Source organism: Hypanus sabinus, chromosome 1 (assembly GCF_030144855.1).
Source record: "Hypanus sabinus isolate sHypSab1 chromosome 1, sHypSab1.hap1, whole genome shotgun sequence".
NCBI classification, from domain to species: domain Eukaryota; kingdom Metazoa; phylum Chordata; class Chondrichthyes; order Myliobatiformes; family Dasyatidae; genus Hypanus; species Hypanus sabinus.
Genome location: NC_082706.1, coordinates 8,475,262 through 8,491,476, shown reverse-complemented (window position 1 = coordinate 8,491,476; position 16,215 = coordinate 8,475,262). Strand labels below are relative to the sequence as shown.

Sequence of the window (16,215 nt, the reverse complement as noted above, 5' to 3'; positions counted from 1 at the left end):
CATCAGGACTGGAAAGGAAGAGTTCTGCTTTCCGGCATCAAATTCATGGCTACACAATCTCTGAGGCCTTGCACAAAAACAGCATTTATGGAAGAGTGGCAAGGAAGAAGCCCTGGCTAAAAAAAAAGCATATCCTTGCTTGTAAAGACTTTGCAAAGTGTCACTTAGAAGATATCGTAATGATGTAAAAGCCTGTCTTGATGTTGAATGAGACCAAAGTGGAGCTTTTTGGCCTCAGTGTAGATCTAGTTCTGCACATCAATAAGGTAACACCATCCCTGCTGTAAAGTATGGAGCAGGAAGCATGCTATTGGGATGCTTTTCAGCAGCAGGGGCTGGAAATCTGTTCTGGTTTGATGGGAAGATGAAAGATGCTAAATGCAGAGAGTTCCTGGATAAGAACATGCTCGCCTCTGCCAGGAAGCTTAAACTGGGGAGAAAGTTCATCTTTCAGCAGGATTAACAACACAAAGCACACTGCCAGAGCAACCATAGAGTGGCTTCAAATGAAGAAAATTTACGTCCTGAGTGACCCAACAGACTCCTGACCTTAAACCCGATTGAACATCTCTGTCAAAGCCTTGAGATTGCTGCCCACTGCCTCTCTCCAACTAACCTGGCTCAGTTTGAGCAACTTTGCAAGGAGGAATGGGCAAATCTTGCTCCATCACGTTGTGCAAAGCTAGTAGGGATGCATCTGAAATGACTACTCAATAGTCGCTAGAACCAGTTCAACTAAGTACCGAGCAAAGTGGGGGTGAATACTTTTGAACTGCAGACATTACAGTTTTTGGATTTTTAGTTTTTTATACTTTACAATTTTGCCTGGTTTTGGGCTTTACTGGGGAGGTGGGGGTGGGAGGGGGAGAAAGGAGAGCCTGCAACTCACAATAATAAAACAAAAATTCAGTTAAATTGATCAAAATCCCTGGTTGTCATACTCATCTATGTGAACAAAGGGTTGTGGGTTGAGTAATTTTTTAAGGGAATGTACCTCCCAGAGATCAGTCAGAAACTCCAAGCCATAGCACCTCAAGGACAGACAATGTATTGTGATCACGGTCACATAGTATCTGACTTCCAGGGGTGTATCAGCGCAGGTCCAGGGGTCAAAACTGATTGAAGCAGGTGGGGGGAGAAAGATGGGCAGTGATTCCATATTAGAGGTAGAGAAAGTGGGTGGGAGGGGGTGAGGAGAGATTAATGCGGGAACCCAGCAACTAAACACTGGTAACAACCTTCAAACTGACGTGGTTTGAAGTCACAGAGAACTCAGAACCATTTTCATCATGGAGGTGATTGATATAATTACAATCTTAAGTATACAAGATTATAAGAGGCATAGAGTGGAGACAGAGACGACTTCCCCAGGTTTTGTTTTACAAATAGAGGGACAGATGCTTGAAGCACACTGCCAGGGGTGGTGGCAGAGGCATTTAAGCAGTTCTTAGATGGGCACCTTGGTGGTAGATAAACGGAGGGCCATCTGGGAAGAACTTCCAAATGGACCAAAATATTGTTGTAGAGTTTGGAGGCTCGCATGCCTCAATAACACTGAGTGCAATGCTGGCTGGAGTCAGGGTTTTAAACTCAGGGTCTTAGTAGGGTCACCCATGCCAAACAGATCAAAGGGTAGAGGCCAGACCAAGAATGGTCCGCCAGTTCTCCAGGTTCGGGGGTTCAGCTCGGGGCCAACAACACTCATTGGTAAAACAAAACAGTTATGGAAACAGCAATGAAGAATCCTTCTACGTCCCAGCGTGACAGTATTCCTGAAAACTGAGAAGGAAGCTACTGACACGATGAAGGAAGCCCTGAACACTGCCAGCGATGGAGGATCTTCATTGCTGCCCTAAACACCCAAGGTGTAACAGGCAAAAGATGGAAAAGGGAAGGGTTAGATTGATCTTCGAGTAGATTAAAAGTTCAGCACAACACAATGGACTGAAGATATGGTGCAATGCTCTGTGTTTATTCTTTTCTGAAATTTGGTCCACAATTTATACTAAAGAACTAGTTAAGCGCTAGATTATTACACATTTTGGAATATATTTCGCTGATTATTTATCCAAAGTGAATCTCTAATCTTTGCACCTCCGCTCAATCAAGATGTGGATCCTTTCAGTACACATCTCTGAGCTGGCACCACCCTGATTTGCTCAAACTGAGTAGGAGTTACTCACAGCACAGTGAACATAGAACACACACTACAGCACAGTCCCTTCGGCCCACAATGTGGTGCCAACCTTTTACCCTGCTCCAAGATCAATTTAAATCAGGGGCAACCCGTTACCATAAACCAAGGGGTCCATGGATCCCAGGTTGGGAACCCCTGATCCAATGCTTCCCTACCACACAGTCCTGCATTTTTCTATCATACACGTGGATAAGAATCCCTTTGACAGCACGTATCAAGCACCCAGCATTCACCGTGTAAACTACTTCTGACACCCCGACTATAGTTTCCTTCCAATCACCTCAAAACTATGCCCCCCACCTCACATCGGCCATTTTTACTCAGGCTCACCACCTGATCACACGGAAGTATTTTTAAGCTGAGAAAACGGTGGTGGGGGGTGGGGGGGGGGCTTGGGGTTGAAAGAATGAAAGGATCTGATGTTTAAACTGGCTGAAGACCAGAGACAGAGGTTCCTAACCTTTTACAAGCCACCGACCATTAAGCAAGGGGTCCAAGGACACCAGGATGGAAAGCCCCTGCCATAAGACATAGAAGCAGTTATGCCATTTGGTCCATCGAGTCTGCTCTGTCATTTCATCACCATCCTCAATGCCATTCACCTGCCTTTGCCCCTTAACGGCTGACACCCTTTCGAAACAAAAACCTATCATCCTTCACAGTGAATTCCAGATTCACCACTATATTTTTTCTTGTCATTTCTTTTTCTAATGTAGTAATTTTTATTTTTAAGAGATACAGCAGGGCAACAGGCCCCTCCTGACCCAATGAGCCCGTATCACCCAATTACACCCTTGTGACCTAGTATCCTACTAACTGATACGTCTTTGGACTGCGGGAGGAAACTGCAGCACCTGGAGGAAATCCACACAGTCACAAGGAGAATGTAAACTCCTTACAGACAGTGGCAGGAATTAAACCCAGGTTGCTGGCACTTCTTTTAGCACTACACTAACTGCTATGCAAGTGTGTTGCCCCCTAGAGTGTGGCACTGTATTCCATGATACATTTCCAATGGTATAAACATTAGGTAATGCTGCCGGTAACATTTCTTTCAGTTTTTCTGACTATGTAAACGTTTCCCCTGCTTACCGCCAGATGTAATTACTGTTCTGTTGTCACGAAGCAGGGGTTCCAAACCTTTACTGTGAAGCAAGAGGTTGATGGACCCAAGGAACCTCTGCACTAATGGGACAGATGTGGCAGCATTACTGGTAACGGTAACCGTCAGTGCAGGGAATACTTTGATCAGCCCCTAGCCTGCCAGGGTCTTGGCTAACTTACAAACCTCCGTCTGTCTGGGACCATCTTTCAGAGACTGTGAATTACTTCATTGGATTCTCCAATGACGCCAGATCCAAATTCAAGCTTCAGAGGGAGCGTTAGTGGCTCTCGCCCACCCTCCACTCACCTCTTTCACTGAACACACCCACACCCTGCCTCCCCAAGCGCAGGTCACCTACCTGTGGGAGAAGAGAAGGTCCAGTTGTAAGAAACTGTTTGTGAACCCTTTGCAATTACCTGTTTCTCTGCATTAATTGCTCATAAAATGTGGTCTGATCTTCAAAGTCACAATAATAGACAAATACAATCTGCCAAAAATAATAACACACTAACAATTGTACTTTTCATGTCTTTATTGAACACACTGTTTAATCATTCACAGTTCAAGCTGGAAAAAGTATCAAAAACCCTTGTATTTAATAACTGGTAGAACCTCCTTTAGCAGCAATAACCTCCACAAAATGTGTCCTGTAGCTGTTGATCAGAATTGCACAATGATGAAGATTCCTCCATACAAAACTGTTTCAGTTTGTCAATATTTCTGGGATACTTTGCATGAACAGCCCTCTTCAGGTCTTGCCACAGCTTCTCAATTGGGTTAAGGTCTGGACTCTGACTTGGCCATTCCAAAACACAAATTGTCTTCTTTTTAAACCATTATGTTGTTGATTTACTCTTGTGTTTCAGAACATTGTCTTGCTGCATCATCCAACTTTTACTAAGCTTCAGGTCACAGACGGCTACCCCTGACAATTCTCTTGTAAAATGTCTTGATACAATTTGGAATTCATTGTTCCCTCAATGGTTATAAGCTGTCCAGGCCTGGGGCAGCAAAGCAGCCCCAAACCATGAGTTTACAGCTTTCTGCCGCTTATTTCAATCCTGTGCAGTGCCCCTCCCAAATACCAGACAGTGATGCAGCCAGTTAGGATGCTTTCCATGTCTTTAAACAAGGACTTGGAGAGGCACAAGAGACAATGAAGTGCAGGGATGTAGAGAATGAGTCTGACCAGATTACATGACCGCGACTCAGCACAGACTTGATGGGCTGAATTCCACCTCTGGAACCACCCCATGACTCAGATCCTCCTCTGTGCCAAGCAGTTCTTTTTAACGCCTTTTGTTGTGACAGCCAGCAGCTTTCTCCCCAGGGTGGAAATGGCTAATATAAGAGGGTACAATTTTAAGGTGATTAGCGGAAAGTATGGTGGGGGAGGTGAGTGAAAGAGATGTCAGAGGTAGATTTTTAATTACAGAAAGTGGTGAGTGCCAGGGATGATGGTAGAGCATTTATAAAAACTTTAAGATCAGATAAATGGAAGGAAGGGTTAGATTGACCTTGGAATAGATTAAAAGATTAGTTCAAAGGGCCTGTACTGTTCAATGGTCCTTTTTCCTCTCACTCCTGTACAATGTTCCCTCTAAGGTGTGCGCACAAACATCTTCTGCTACCAACACTCATAGAAATTTAGACTGTGCACAGCAGATGGTCACCTTCTCCCTCATTGGCATGTTAAGTGTATTTCATGATCACATTTCCTTTTCTGGTTTCTGACGTGGACGGTGTTGACAATGTGGAGTTTGCGATGATTTGTCTGCATATTTTAGAACTGCCTTTTCATACAATTTTTGTCGAAGAAAATATTCCGAGTGCACATTGTTGTCACCGGGCAAAAAAATTGCACAGCACAAGATTTTTGCGCACAGAGGTCATTACAAACTAGAGGGAACGTTACTCCTGTGTGGTGGTGTTTGGTTGAGATGCTTTGTGCATGTGGGAAATTGCAAACATCAGGTTCTGCAGCACAGCATCACCTCAACACAATTCACAGACAGACATCGTCATGAGTAGCTCCATATCCCAGTGGATAAAATCATCTTCATTACCAGCACTGCTCGGGATGGTCCCAGTGCAATTTCAAATTTGGGCTGATTTAGACAATCTCAACTGAGCAAGCTGTCACCTTCAGAGTTGCCACACAGATAGTGTCTAAACCATGATCTCTCTCTCTCTCTCTTGCACAGCAGACAGCAATCACTACCAGCAACAACCCCAGTGGTCCTGAAAGGCCGGGATAGACAGGACATGGACAGGACGATTCCAATAGTGAGACAGCCTCAGAATAGAAAGCCATCCCTTTAGAACAAAGGTGAAGAGGAATTTCTTTAGCCAGAGGGCGGTGAATCTGGGAACTCCATTGCCACAGACGGTTGTGGAGGGCAAATGATAGCGTATATCTAAAGCAGAGGTTGATAGAGGCTGTAAAGACAAAGGTTACGGAGAGAAGGCAGGAGAATGGGGCGAGATGGATAATAGATCAGCCCTCAGCCATGATGGAACAGCAGGGCAGACTCAATGCCCTATTTCTATGTGTCATGGCGAGTAAATTCCTTTACAACATTCTGTGGTCACCAGTGATGAGAAACTCAGCTGGACCAGTTGCATGAATACCGTGGCTACAAACCCAGGAGGGGCATTTTGTAGCCAGTGATCGCCAGAAGAAACAGGAGAAGAATTACACCATTCAGTGCTTCTCTTTCCAACCCCGACTGTCCACCTTCTCCCTGTAACACTAAACCTCCTTACCATTCGAGAATCTAACAATCTCTGCCTTAAATATACCCAAGGATACGGTCCCTCTGTGGCAATGAAAGGGCGCCATGATGGCGCATCGGTTATACAGAGGAATATTCTTCAAGGTGTCTCTGGTCTGCAGGAAGAAACTAGAGCACCTGGGTAAAGCACACGCATTTCACAAAGGCATACTGGGTAGGTGTTGCAGTGAAATGTCCGCCAGGAAGACAGATACTTTAGGAGCATTTAAGATACTCTTAGATGGGCGCATGGATGAGAGATAAATGGAGGGAAGGGTTGGATTGATCTTAAAGTTAAAGGGTTAACACATTGCGGGCCAAAGGCCTGCACCGCGCAGTAATGTCCTCCTGGTACTGGTTGTTGATCGGGATTTGGAGGAGTGCTTCCCATGTATTCCTGGCCTAACTTCTCCAACGACTGGTTAGGGATTGTGGCTTGGTGTTGAGGTTTCCATGGACACCACGGCACGTACAAAAGCTCAGATGGAATCCTCACTGAGTCAGAGCACTCGGCTTGTGTGCAGAAGCCACACTTGGGCACAGGGAGAGAAATCCTCGACAAAAAAAAAATCACACAGACTGCTCTGAGCCTCAGCACTGAAATCTTCACTTCACAGCTGAGGTGGTGTCTTTGATTTGCACCTAATCAAAGCCTTGGGGGCTCACGATTTAAATTTCTGAACACGTGATTTCTCCACAGGATGCAGCGCTTGGTTCGTGGAACACAGAAGTCGGCTGTGGCAACAAGTCACAGCCACCTTTACTGGCAATCCTACCCTCTCCGTTAGCACTCTGATCACAAGCAACCGCTTTGTAACAGGAAACAAAGTTGGAACAGGTACAGAGGAAGTTCTGCAGTTAGTGTAACATCATAAGTTCGGGGTTCAATTCCCACCACAAAGGGGTTTACCGTTCTTGCTGTGACCGTGAGAGCTGTGAGCACACTGGAAACCTGGTGACACTTGCAGGCGGCTCAGCACAATTCTCACTGATTTGATACACGTGACAAATAAAGCTTACCTCAACCTCAGAGATGTCACCCAACTATCCCTAAAGATGCGGACCTTTACTTTGTTGCGAGATACAACGCAGAAAAGGCCCTGCAGGCCCTTCAAGCTGTGCTGTGCAACAAACCCCATATTAATCCAAGCCAAACCGCAGGATAATTTACAGCAAGTAACTTACTAACTGGTACATCTTTGGACTGTGGGAGAGAACAGAAGCACCTGGAGTAAACCCACACGGTCACGGGGGAGAATGTACAAACTCCTTACAGATGACGTCGCAGAGCAGTACAGCACAGGAACAGGCCATTCAGCCCACAATGTTGTGCTGAACCATGTCGGAGCTGAACTCCTATGCTCCTTTTCCAACGCTAGTCCTGATAGGCTTGAGAAATATGGAACTGGAATTGTTGTGTTATTGTCACATGTACTGAGATATAGTGAAAAGCTTGTCTTGCATTCCGTTTATACAGAACAGATCATTACACGGTGCACTGAGGTAGAACAAGGTAAAACAGTAAAAGAATAAAGTGTAACGGCTGCAGAGAAAATGCAGGTAAACATCACATTCTAAATTGGTCACTAAACAGCAAACAATGGTGACATTAAAACCAACTCACCAGCTAACATCTCTTTCCAAACATTATAATTTTACCACTGCTGCCAAGAAACAGGATCACTCTGCACGATACATTAGGAAAAGATTCAATTTCTCCTTTGCCACTTTAGCTGCAACCACAGGAGGTGGGTTTACAAACAGACACGAAAGTGAAATACCATATCCTCAATCCTACCGGACTCCCTCAGGGATTGTGGCTGCTCCCATTGTTGCTCGTCACCTACGATTCAGATGAGAATGCACAAGGCATGGTCAGTCTGTTGGTGGCTTAGTGGACAATGAAGGAGGTTAACAAAACATGCTACGTTGACGATAGAATATGTGGCAGCTCTTGAGAACTGTCCCCAGTACATCCTCGGGCGCACTGGTTGTTAAATGACACGGCCACTGTACATTTTGAGGTGAAAAATTATATCTGAACCCGAAACTCCAATCAGTCTTGAATACAGACAGTGCCTGAACCTCCACAATGTTCTCAGTCAGAATTCCAAACATTGACTACCCCAGAGGTGAAGAAGTTTCTCCTCATTCCTATCCTAACCAACCTACCAATCCTTAGTCTGATACTGTAACCAGGTGGAACCATCTTCTCCATGCCCACGTTGTCCAGCATACCTCAATAGTTTTGTCCAATGAGATCAATAGAGTTTAAGGCATCAATCTAGTGAACCTTCGCTGCACCCTCAACTACAAGTATATCCTTTCTGTCGGTAGGAAGACCAAAGTTGTTCACAAAATTCCAGATTTATCTCGCCAAGGTTCTATGTACTTGGAACAAGATATCTCCACTCTCGTACTCAAATACCCTTTCAACGAAAACCATAATACAATTGGCCTTACTAATTGTCTGCCACAGCTAAAAATTAACTTTCAATGACTTGTGTACAAGGACATCCAGGTCTCACAAACATCAACATATTGCATCACTTAAGGATTCCTACACATTGCAATTTTACTACCAAAGTGGATATTCAGTTTACAGTCCACTCTATCTGCTGCAGCCCTAGACGTTCCCGATCTCCCCATCCGCACAAAACACACGGCTACCCAGCACATTTGTTTATAACTTACTTGACCCCTCATCTAAATCGTTGCTGTAGGCTCGTGCCCCAGCCACTCTTCTCCCCTCACCCCCCAGTCACAACATTCTGACCAAAAAATTACCTGGGACAGCACGGTAGCACTTGCAGTTAGCCTAACACTATTACAGTACTGACCCGGGCTTGGTTCTACGCCATCTGTACATTCTCCCCTTGGCTGCATGGGTTTCCACCGGGTGCCCCACTCCCAATATTCCAAGTAGATTAATAGGCCTCAATATGGGGCAGTGCAGGCTCACTGGGCCAGAAGAGCCTATTAACTGAGCTGCATCTCTAAATAAATGCATTTCTCTCCATGAACCATTCCTCAATTCACACCAGTATATTGCATACACTGCAAATGTGTTTCAAAAGCCTTGAGCCACCTTATTGACTGCATTCCAAAAGTCCACATCTTGTTAAGTTACCTCCTCTACGAATTCCAACAAATTTGCCAAACGTGATTTTTTGTTGATAAATCCACAGTCTCTGCCCAATTCTGTTTCTGCTAAGTGTCCTGCCAACACTTCCTGATACCTAAACTCAGTGGCCACTTTATTAGATCATTCATTCGTTTGTTATGTGCTCTGTCGCAAGACATGGCCAGTCATGGTCTTTTCCATGACCGTGAATGTTCTTGGCAAAGTTTCCTAAAGAAGTGCTTTGCTATTGCCTTCTCCTGGGCAGTGACTTTACATACACCTTGCTCACCAAGGCAATATCTAATCAGCCAATCATGTGACAGTAACTCAGTGCACACAAGCATGCAGACATGGTCAAAAGGTTCAGTTGTTGTTCAAACCAAACATCAGAACAGGGGAAGAAATATGATTTTAGTGACTGTGGAATGATTGTTGGTGCTAGATGGGGTGGTTTGAGTATCTCAAACTCCTGGGATTTTCAGGCACAGTCTCTGGAGATTACAGAGAATGGCACGAGAAACAGAGCAACCAGTGAGTGGCAGTTCTGTGGGTGAAAACACCCTGTTAATGAGAGGGGTCAGAGGAGAATGGCCAGACTGGTTCAAGCTGACAGGAAGGTGTCAGTCGCTCAAATAGCCACACATTACAACAATGGTGTGCAGAAGAACATCTCTGAATGCTCAACATGTCAAATCATGAAATGGATGGGCTACAGCAGAAGACCACGAACATACACTCAGTGGCCACTTTATTAGGTACAGGGGGTACGCTAAGCTCGCTTCTGTTGTTTGAAGGCAATTCTATTCTCATAAACCCAGCAGATCCTCAAGTCCACTCCAGACACACACAGCTGAGATAAAAATAAAACAACTCCACGTGGGCATCAGTGGGCTAGAATCTGCATTCAGCAGCTGGGGTGGCAGGTCAATGGGCAAAGTTCACAGTGCACTGACCACACTTGGGTGGCACGGTAGCATAGTGGTTAGCACAAACGCTTTATAGCGCCTGTGATCACTGATGGGGGTTTGATTCCCACCACTGTCCACCTGGTGCTTGCCACAAAGGTTTCCTCTGAGTGTTCTGGTTTCACAGGACATTACAGCATAGTACAGACCTTTCAGCCCATGATGTTGTGCCAACCTTTTAACCTGCTCCAAGATTAATTTAACTCTTCCCTCCCTTTTTATCTATCATCCATGTGTCTAAGAGTTTCTTAAATGCCCCCAGTGTATCTGCCTCTACCACCACCACTGGCAGGGTGTTCTACGCACCCACAACTCTGTGCCAAAAACTTACCTTTGACATGCCCCCATACTTTCTTCCATCACCTTAAAACCACACTCTCCTCATACTAGTCATTTCCGTCTTTGGGAAGTCTCCTATCCACTTGATCTATGCCTCTTATCATCCTGTACACCTCTCTCCTCCTTCAGTCATCTCTCATTCCCCCCCCCCCTTGCTCCAAGGAGAAAAGCCCTAGCTCGCTCAACCTGTCCTCGTAAGACATGCTCTCTAGTCCAGGTGGCATCCTGGTAAATCTCCTCTAAGATTTCCTGCCACATTACAAAGGCTGAGGTTATAGAGTCAGTGGGTCATGGACATGATCCAAAAACAAGGTGACACTTGAGGGCTGCCCTCAGATGGAACTAGCCATTGACTCAATGCAGTAGATCACTATGTCTCAATGCATGTGATAAATAAAGCTAACCTTTACAGTACTGTGCAAAAGTCCCGGCACATGAAAAATTTCATAAAGTGAAGATGCTTGCAAAAATATTGAAAAGTTTCTAAATATCAAAAAAATTACTATAAAGAGCAGTAAAGAATAATTTTAAAAAATCTAATCAATATTTGGTGTCACCACCCTTTGCCTTTAAAAATACATTCTCTTAGGTACACTGCCGTGCCTATGGAAATCGACCAGTAGGTTGTTCCAAGCATCTTAGAGAACTTGACGCAGTTCTTCTGCAGACTTCGACTGTCTCACCTGCTTCTGTCTCTCCAGGCAATCCCACACAGCCTCAGTGTTGTTGAGGTCAGGGCTCTGTGAAGGCTACACCATCTGTTGCAGAACTCTTAGTTCCTTTTTTTGCTGAAGACAGTTCTTTATGACCTTGGCTGTGAGCTTGGGGTCATTGTCCTGCTGCAGAGTGTAGTTGGGGCTGATCAGATGCCCATGATGGTATTGCATGATGGATAAGAACCTGCTTGTGCTTCTCAGCACTGAGGATTCAATCAATTCTGACCAAATCACCCTTTGCAGAAATGCAGCCCCAAACCTGCAGGGAACCTCTTCCATGCTTCTCTGTTATCTGTTCACTGCATACACTCATCCATGTAGCACTCTCTAGATCTTCAGGACAAACGGCCTCCTGCTTGAGCCAAAAATTTCAAATTTTGACTCATCAGTGCCATTGTTCACCACCCAAGTCCTTGTGTTTTTCTGAGTAGTTGAGTCTCGTGGCTTTGTTTCCCCTTTTGAGGAATGGCTTTTTGGCACCAACTCTTCCACAAAGACAACTTCTGACAAGACTTCTCCAAACTGTAGAGGGGTGTACCTGTGTTCCAGTGGTTTCAGCAAGTTCAAAACTGACAGCAGTGCTGGACCTCTTCTGTCTGATGTATCTCTCATCTTCTGCACCCAGTTTCCGTAGTCAACCACTGCGTTTACTTGTGATTCTTCAGAAGACCTTGGACAGCACATTTTGAAATTCTTGCCTGCCACAAAATTTCTGCGTGTAGGATGACTACCTTGTGTCATGTTGCTATGCTCATTCTTGTCATGGTGTAAGAATTGGCAATATGAAGGTTAAACTATCACATCTGCAACACCCTTAACTTTTAGTTTGATTGTCCTTCACCCAGATTAATTCCTTCCACACCCATCTGTGTCTCAATCAGTTTAGTTCATTCAACTCATTATATCATTGATCATTAGCAACTGTCTGTTATCTTTGTTTAATTTTAAACATAATCAAGTTTTTATTTGAAACATGGTCTATTACTTAACTTTTTTTTAAAACAAAATACAAAATTTTTTTTAATATTTAATTTTTTTGAAGAATTGATGTTTGGAAATCTAAAATTTGGTCTTTTCTACTGACACACAAATGCAAGAGGCAGAAGATAAATATCTAAAACAAAATTTATATTTTAAAAAATCCAGGGTGCCTGAGACTAAGTAAATGGCCCCAGCACAACCAGCAAGATCTGCTTGCTCACAACCCCAGTGACCAAGATTCAATGCCCAGTTGCTACCTTATCAAAGAATTACAGAAAACAACAGTGCAGAAACAGGTCCTTCGGTCCATCTATTCCATGCTGAACTATTATCCTGCCTACCTCCATCAACGTGCACGCAGACTATAACCCTCCGTACCCTTCCCCATCCATGTACCTATCCAAACTTATTTTAAATGTTAATATTGAATCTACATCCACCAATTGTTCTGGCAGCTTGTTCCACACTCTCACCAAATTCTGAGTGAAGAAGTTCCCCCTCATGTTCCCATTAAATATTTCACCTTTCACCCTAAGCCACTAATTCTAGTTTCACCCAACCTCTAACAAATTTCCCCTTTCTCCTATGCTCCAGAGAATAAAGTCCTAACTTATTCGGCCTTTCCCTATAACTCAGATCAAGTCCCAGCACCGTCCTTGTAAATTTTCGCTCTACTCTTTCAATCTCATTGATATCTTCCCTGTAGGTAGGTGACCAGAACTGCACACAATATTCCAAATTTGGCCTCACCAATATCTTATACAACTTCAACATAACATCTCATCTCCCGTACTCAGTACTTTGATTTATAAAGGCCAATGTGCCAAAAGCACTCTTTACGACCCTATCTGCCTGTGAAGATACTTTTAAGGAATTATGCATCAGTATTCCCAGGAGTTGCACCGCACTCCTCAGTGCCCTACCACTCACTGTGCAAGTCCTCCCAAATGCAATACCTCACACTTGACTGCATTAAATTCCATCTCCCATTTGTCAGCCCATTTCTCCAGCTTGTCCAGATCCTGCTGCAAGCTTTGATAACCTTCCTCGCTGTCCAATCTTGGCCTCATAGCATGTGACCCTGTGGGTTTCCCTTGGGTGCTCCACACTGGTAGATTAAATGGCCAATATAAATTGTCCCCATGTGGCAAAACTCGGGAGGGGGGTGCATTTTTGGGATACTTTGGGTGAGAGAGAAATGAAATAGAGTTAGTGTGAAAGGGTGCTTGACCCAGTGGGCTGAAGGGCCTGTTCCCAAGCTGAGCGGCACAGAGAAGAGCCAGGTCAGGTGGGTGGGGGACACTATGGTCTGTGGCTCATAGGGCACGGAGCCAACGTCAAGGCAGCAATCTGGGGGTGGGGTCAAGTCAGGGCAACGGTGGGCTGTGACATTAGGACAGCGGCAGGGGTTGGAGGGGGGCACAGTCGAGGGCCGCAATGGACAGGGTGCAGTTACTGGGGTGAGGTGGGGTGGGGTAGGGTGGGGAGGGGGGGTAAGAGACAGTAATGGACTTCATCAGTACTGGCCAATACACAACGTAGCACTGCGTCCTAATAGTGAGAGACTGGTTTAGAATACATATAGATTTTTTTTAAATAGCAACGCAGTCGTTCACTAAATGCGCGATCCACACACAGTAGGGGAAACATGTTTAACTGTTTGGCTATAATATCATTTAAGAAATACAAGTTCGCCAGAAGAAAGTTTAAAAATACACGGCAAATCCAGTGCTTGGGGGCAAGCATGTAAATTCCGAGCTTAGAAAGCACGCACGTTATAAATTAACCGCGAGAAACACACGGGTGTCAGCCGTCCTCTCGCTTCCCCCCCATCTGCCCCGCCGCGTTAAGCCCCAACTCTTCCCTGCTTTTGTTCCCGAGTCGCGCCCGGCCGCCGACCCGCCGGTTCGCTGCCCCCGACCGGGGTGCACCTGAGTCCGCGACCCCGGGGGGCGAGCTGGATTCGTAATGCCCCCCTGACGTGAGGGGGCGGCTGCCCCGCTTACCTCGAGCGCTGGGGCTGTGCCCTGTGAGGTGGGCATCAGGGCTCCATTTTCCGCCGGCGCCCGGGCTGCAGCGCAACACAAAGAGCGGCGGGGCAGGCGCTGCCGTCCTCCCGGCGAGCTGCCGTTGCACAATGCACATTAATTATTCATTATATCCCTCAACCTTTGGCTCGCAGACACAAGCAGCGGAGTGCAGAGCCGCGCCGAGCCGAGCCGAGCCGCGCCGCCCGATCACTCCGGGGGGAGGGACAGGCAGCCGGGGAATCTCCACCCACAACCCCCGTCACCTTCACTGACCTCCTCATGTCGCCCAGTTCTGACTCCCCCACCCCCAGGGTGTGCGGAGAGGGAAGGGGTGAGGGTGGGGAAGGAAGGGGTGAGGGTGGGGAAGGAGGGGGAGGGAGAGGGGGTGGAGGGGTTGAGGGAGGAAGGGAGAGGGGTGGGGTGAGAGGGAGGAAGGGAGAGGGGTGGGGTGAGAGGGAGGAAGGGAGAGGGGAAGGAGGGGGAGGGAGAGGGGAAGGAGGGGGAGGGAGAGGGGAAGGAGGGGGAGGGAGAGGGGAAGGAGGGGGAGGGGGTGGTGGGGAAGGAGGGAGAGGGGGTGGAGGGGGTTGAGGGAGGATGAGAGGAGGTTTGAGGGTGAGAGGAGGAGAGGGGTGGGGAGCGTGAGAGGGAGGAGGGGGTGGGGAGCGTGAGAGGGAGGAGGGGGTGGGGAGCGTGAGAGGGAGAAGAGAGGGGAGTGTGAGAGGGAGGAGGGGGTGGGGAGTGTGAGAGGGAGGAGGGGGTGGGGAGTGTGAGAGGGAGGAGGGGTCGGGAGTGTGAGAGGGAGGAGAAGAGAGGGGAGTGTGAGAGGGAAGAGAGGGGTGGGGAGTGTGAAGGAGGAGGGGGTGGGGAGTGTGAGGGAGGAGGGGGTGGGGAGTGTGAGGGAGGAGGGGGTGGGGAGTGTGAGGGAGGAGGAGAGGCGAGTGTGAGAGGGAGGAGAGGAGGGAAAGGGGGAGTGGACAAGGGCAGCAGAGAGAGAGGGGAAATGGAGGGCTGGGGGGAGGTGGGCAAGTGGGAATTGGAAGAGTGGCTAAGGATTGCAGATCTAGATTGTGGGACATCCATTCAATTCAAAGGGGCAGCTGAGGCTGGATCTATCAGATAGCCAGTGGGTGGTGAATCTGTTGAATTCACTGCCACAGACAGCTGTAGAGGCCGAATCCCTTTCTCATTCACTTTCCTCCATAAACTGGTCTTCTCCAATCAGATTCTATCTTTATCGGCCCTTTACCTCTTCCACCTATCACCTCCAGTTTCTTACTTCATCCCTCCTCACCTGGTCTCACCTATCACCTGCCAGTTTGTGCTTCTCTCCCTCTCCCCCCCCACCCCCTCCCTTTCCAGTCCTGATGATGGGTCTTAGCCATGAACATAAGTTTCTCTAACTTCTGTTATTTTCTTCCTCCATAGATGCTACCTAACTTGCTGAGATCCTCCACCTTTGTTTTTGCACCTTGGCCTGTTTGCGTTCAGTGACTCGATCTACTAACTGTTTGTTGCCCGGCTCTACATCATCAACAACTTTGGGCCCAGCATACGCCATCCCCTCGCCAAAGCCAACAAGTTGGTCATTAATACTGAGGCCCCTGTACTGATCCCTGTGACCTCCACAAGTTCCTAAATGTCAAATGAAAATGACCCATATTGGCCTCAACTCTCTGCTTTCTGCAAGTTAGCTACTGCCCTGGCCACTAGATTACCCCCAACACTGTGCACTGTGGTCTGGTACATCAGTTCAGAGCACCGTTAGTTCACCCTGGTACCCCCATCTCAGTCCTGAAAAGTGCTTAACGTTCCTCGCACCCACAATAGGACCAGCTTCCATGATGCTGGTTCAATAGATTTGTACAGAGACTCTGCAAGCAAAGTGCACAAAGCACTGCCAGAAATGCTCCTTCCTTTTACACAAAACGCTGGAGGAACTCAACAACTCAGGCGGCATCAACAGAGGGAGATGGACAGTTAACAT

The 16,215-nt window shown here is 46.7% G+C and overlaps 1 protein-coding gene across 2 annotated transcripts in view; it reads right to left on the bottom strand.

The window, feature by feature from the left end:
- Positions 1–16,215, bottom strand: part of LOC132391065 (zinc finger MIZ domain-containing protein 1-like) — a 258,401-nt gene that overhangs the window by 147,669 nt on the left and 94,517 nt on the right. Inside the window, exon 1 of one of the 2 annotated variants that reach the window (XM_059963782.1) lies at positions 14,208–14,295. The exons of the other annotated variant lie outside the window; for it this stretch is intronic. The gene's annotated coding sequence lies outside the window, so the exon portion shown is untranslated. Of the gene's footprint in view, positions 1–14,207; positions 14,296–16,215 lie in introns of those variants that run through there. 2 annotated transcript variants of the gene reach the window in all.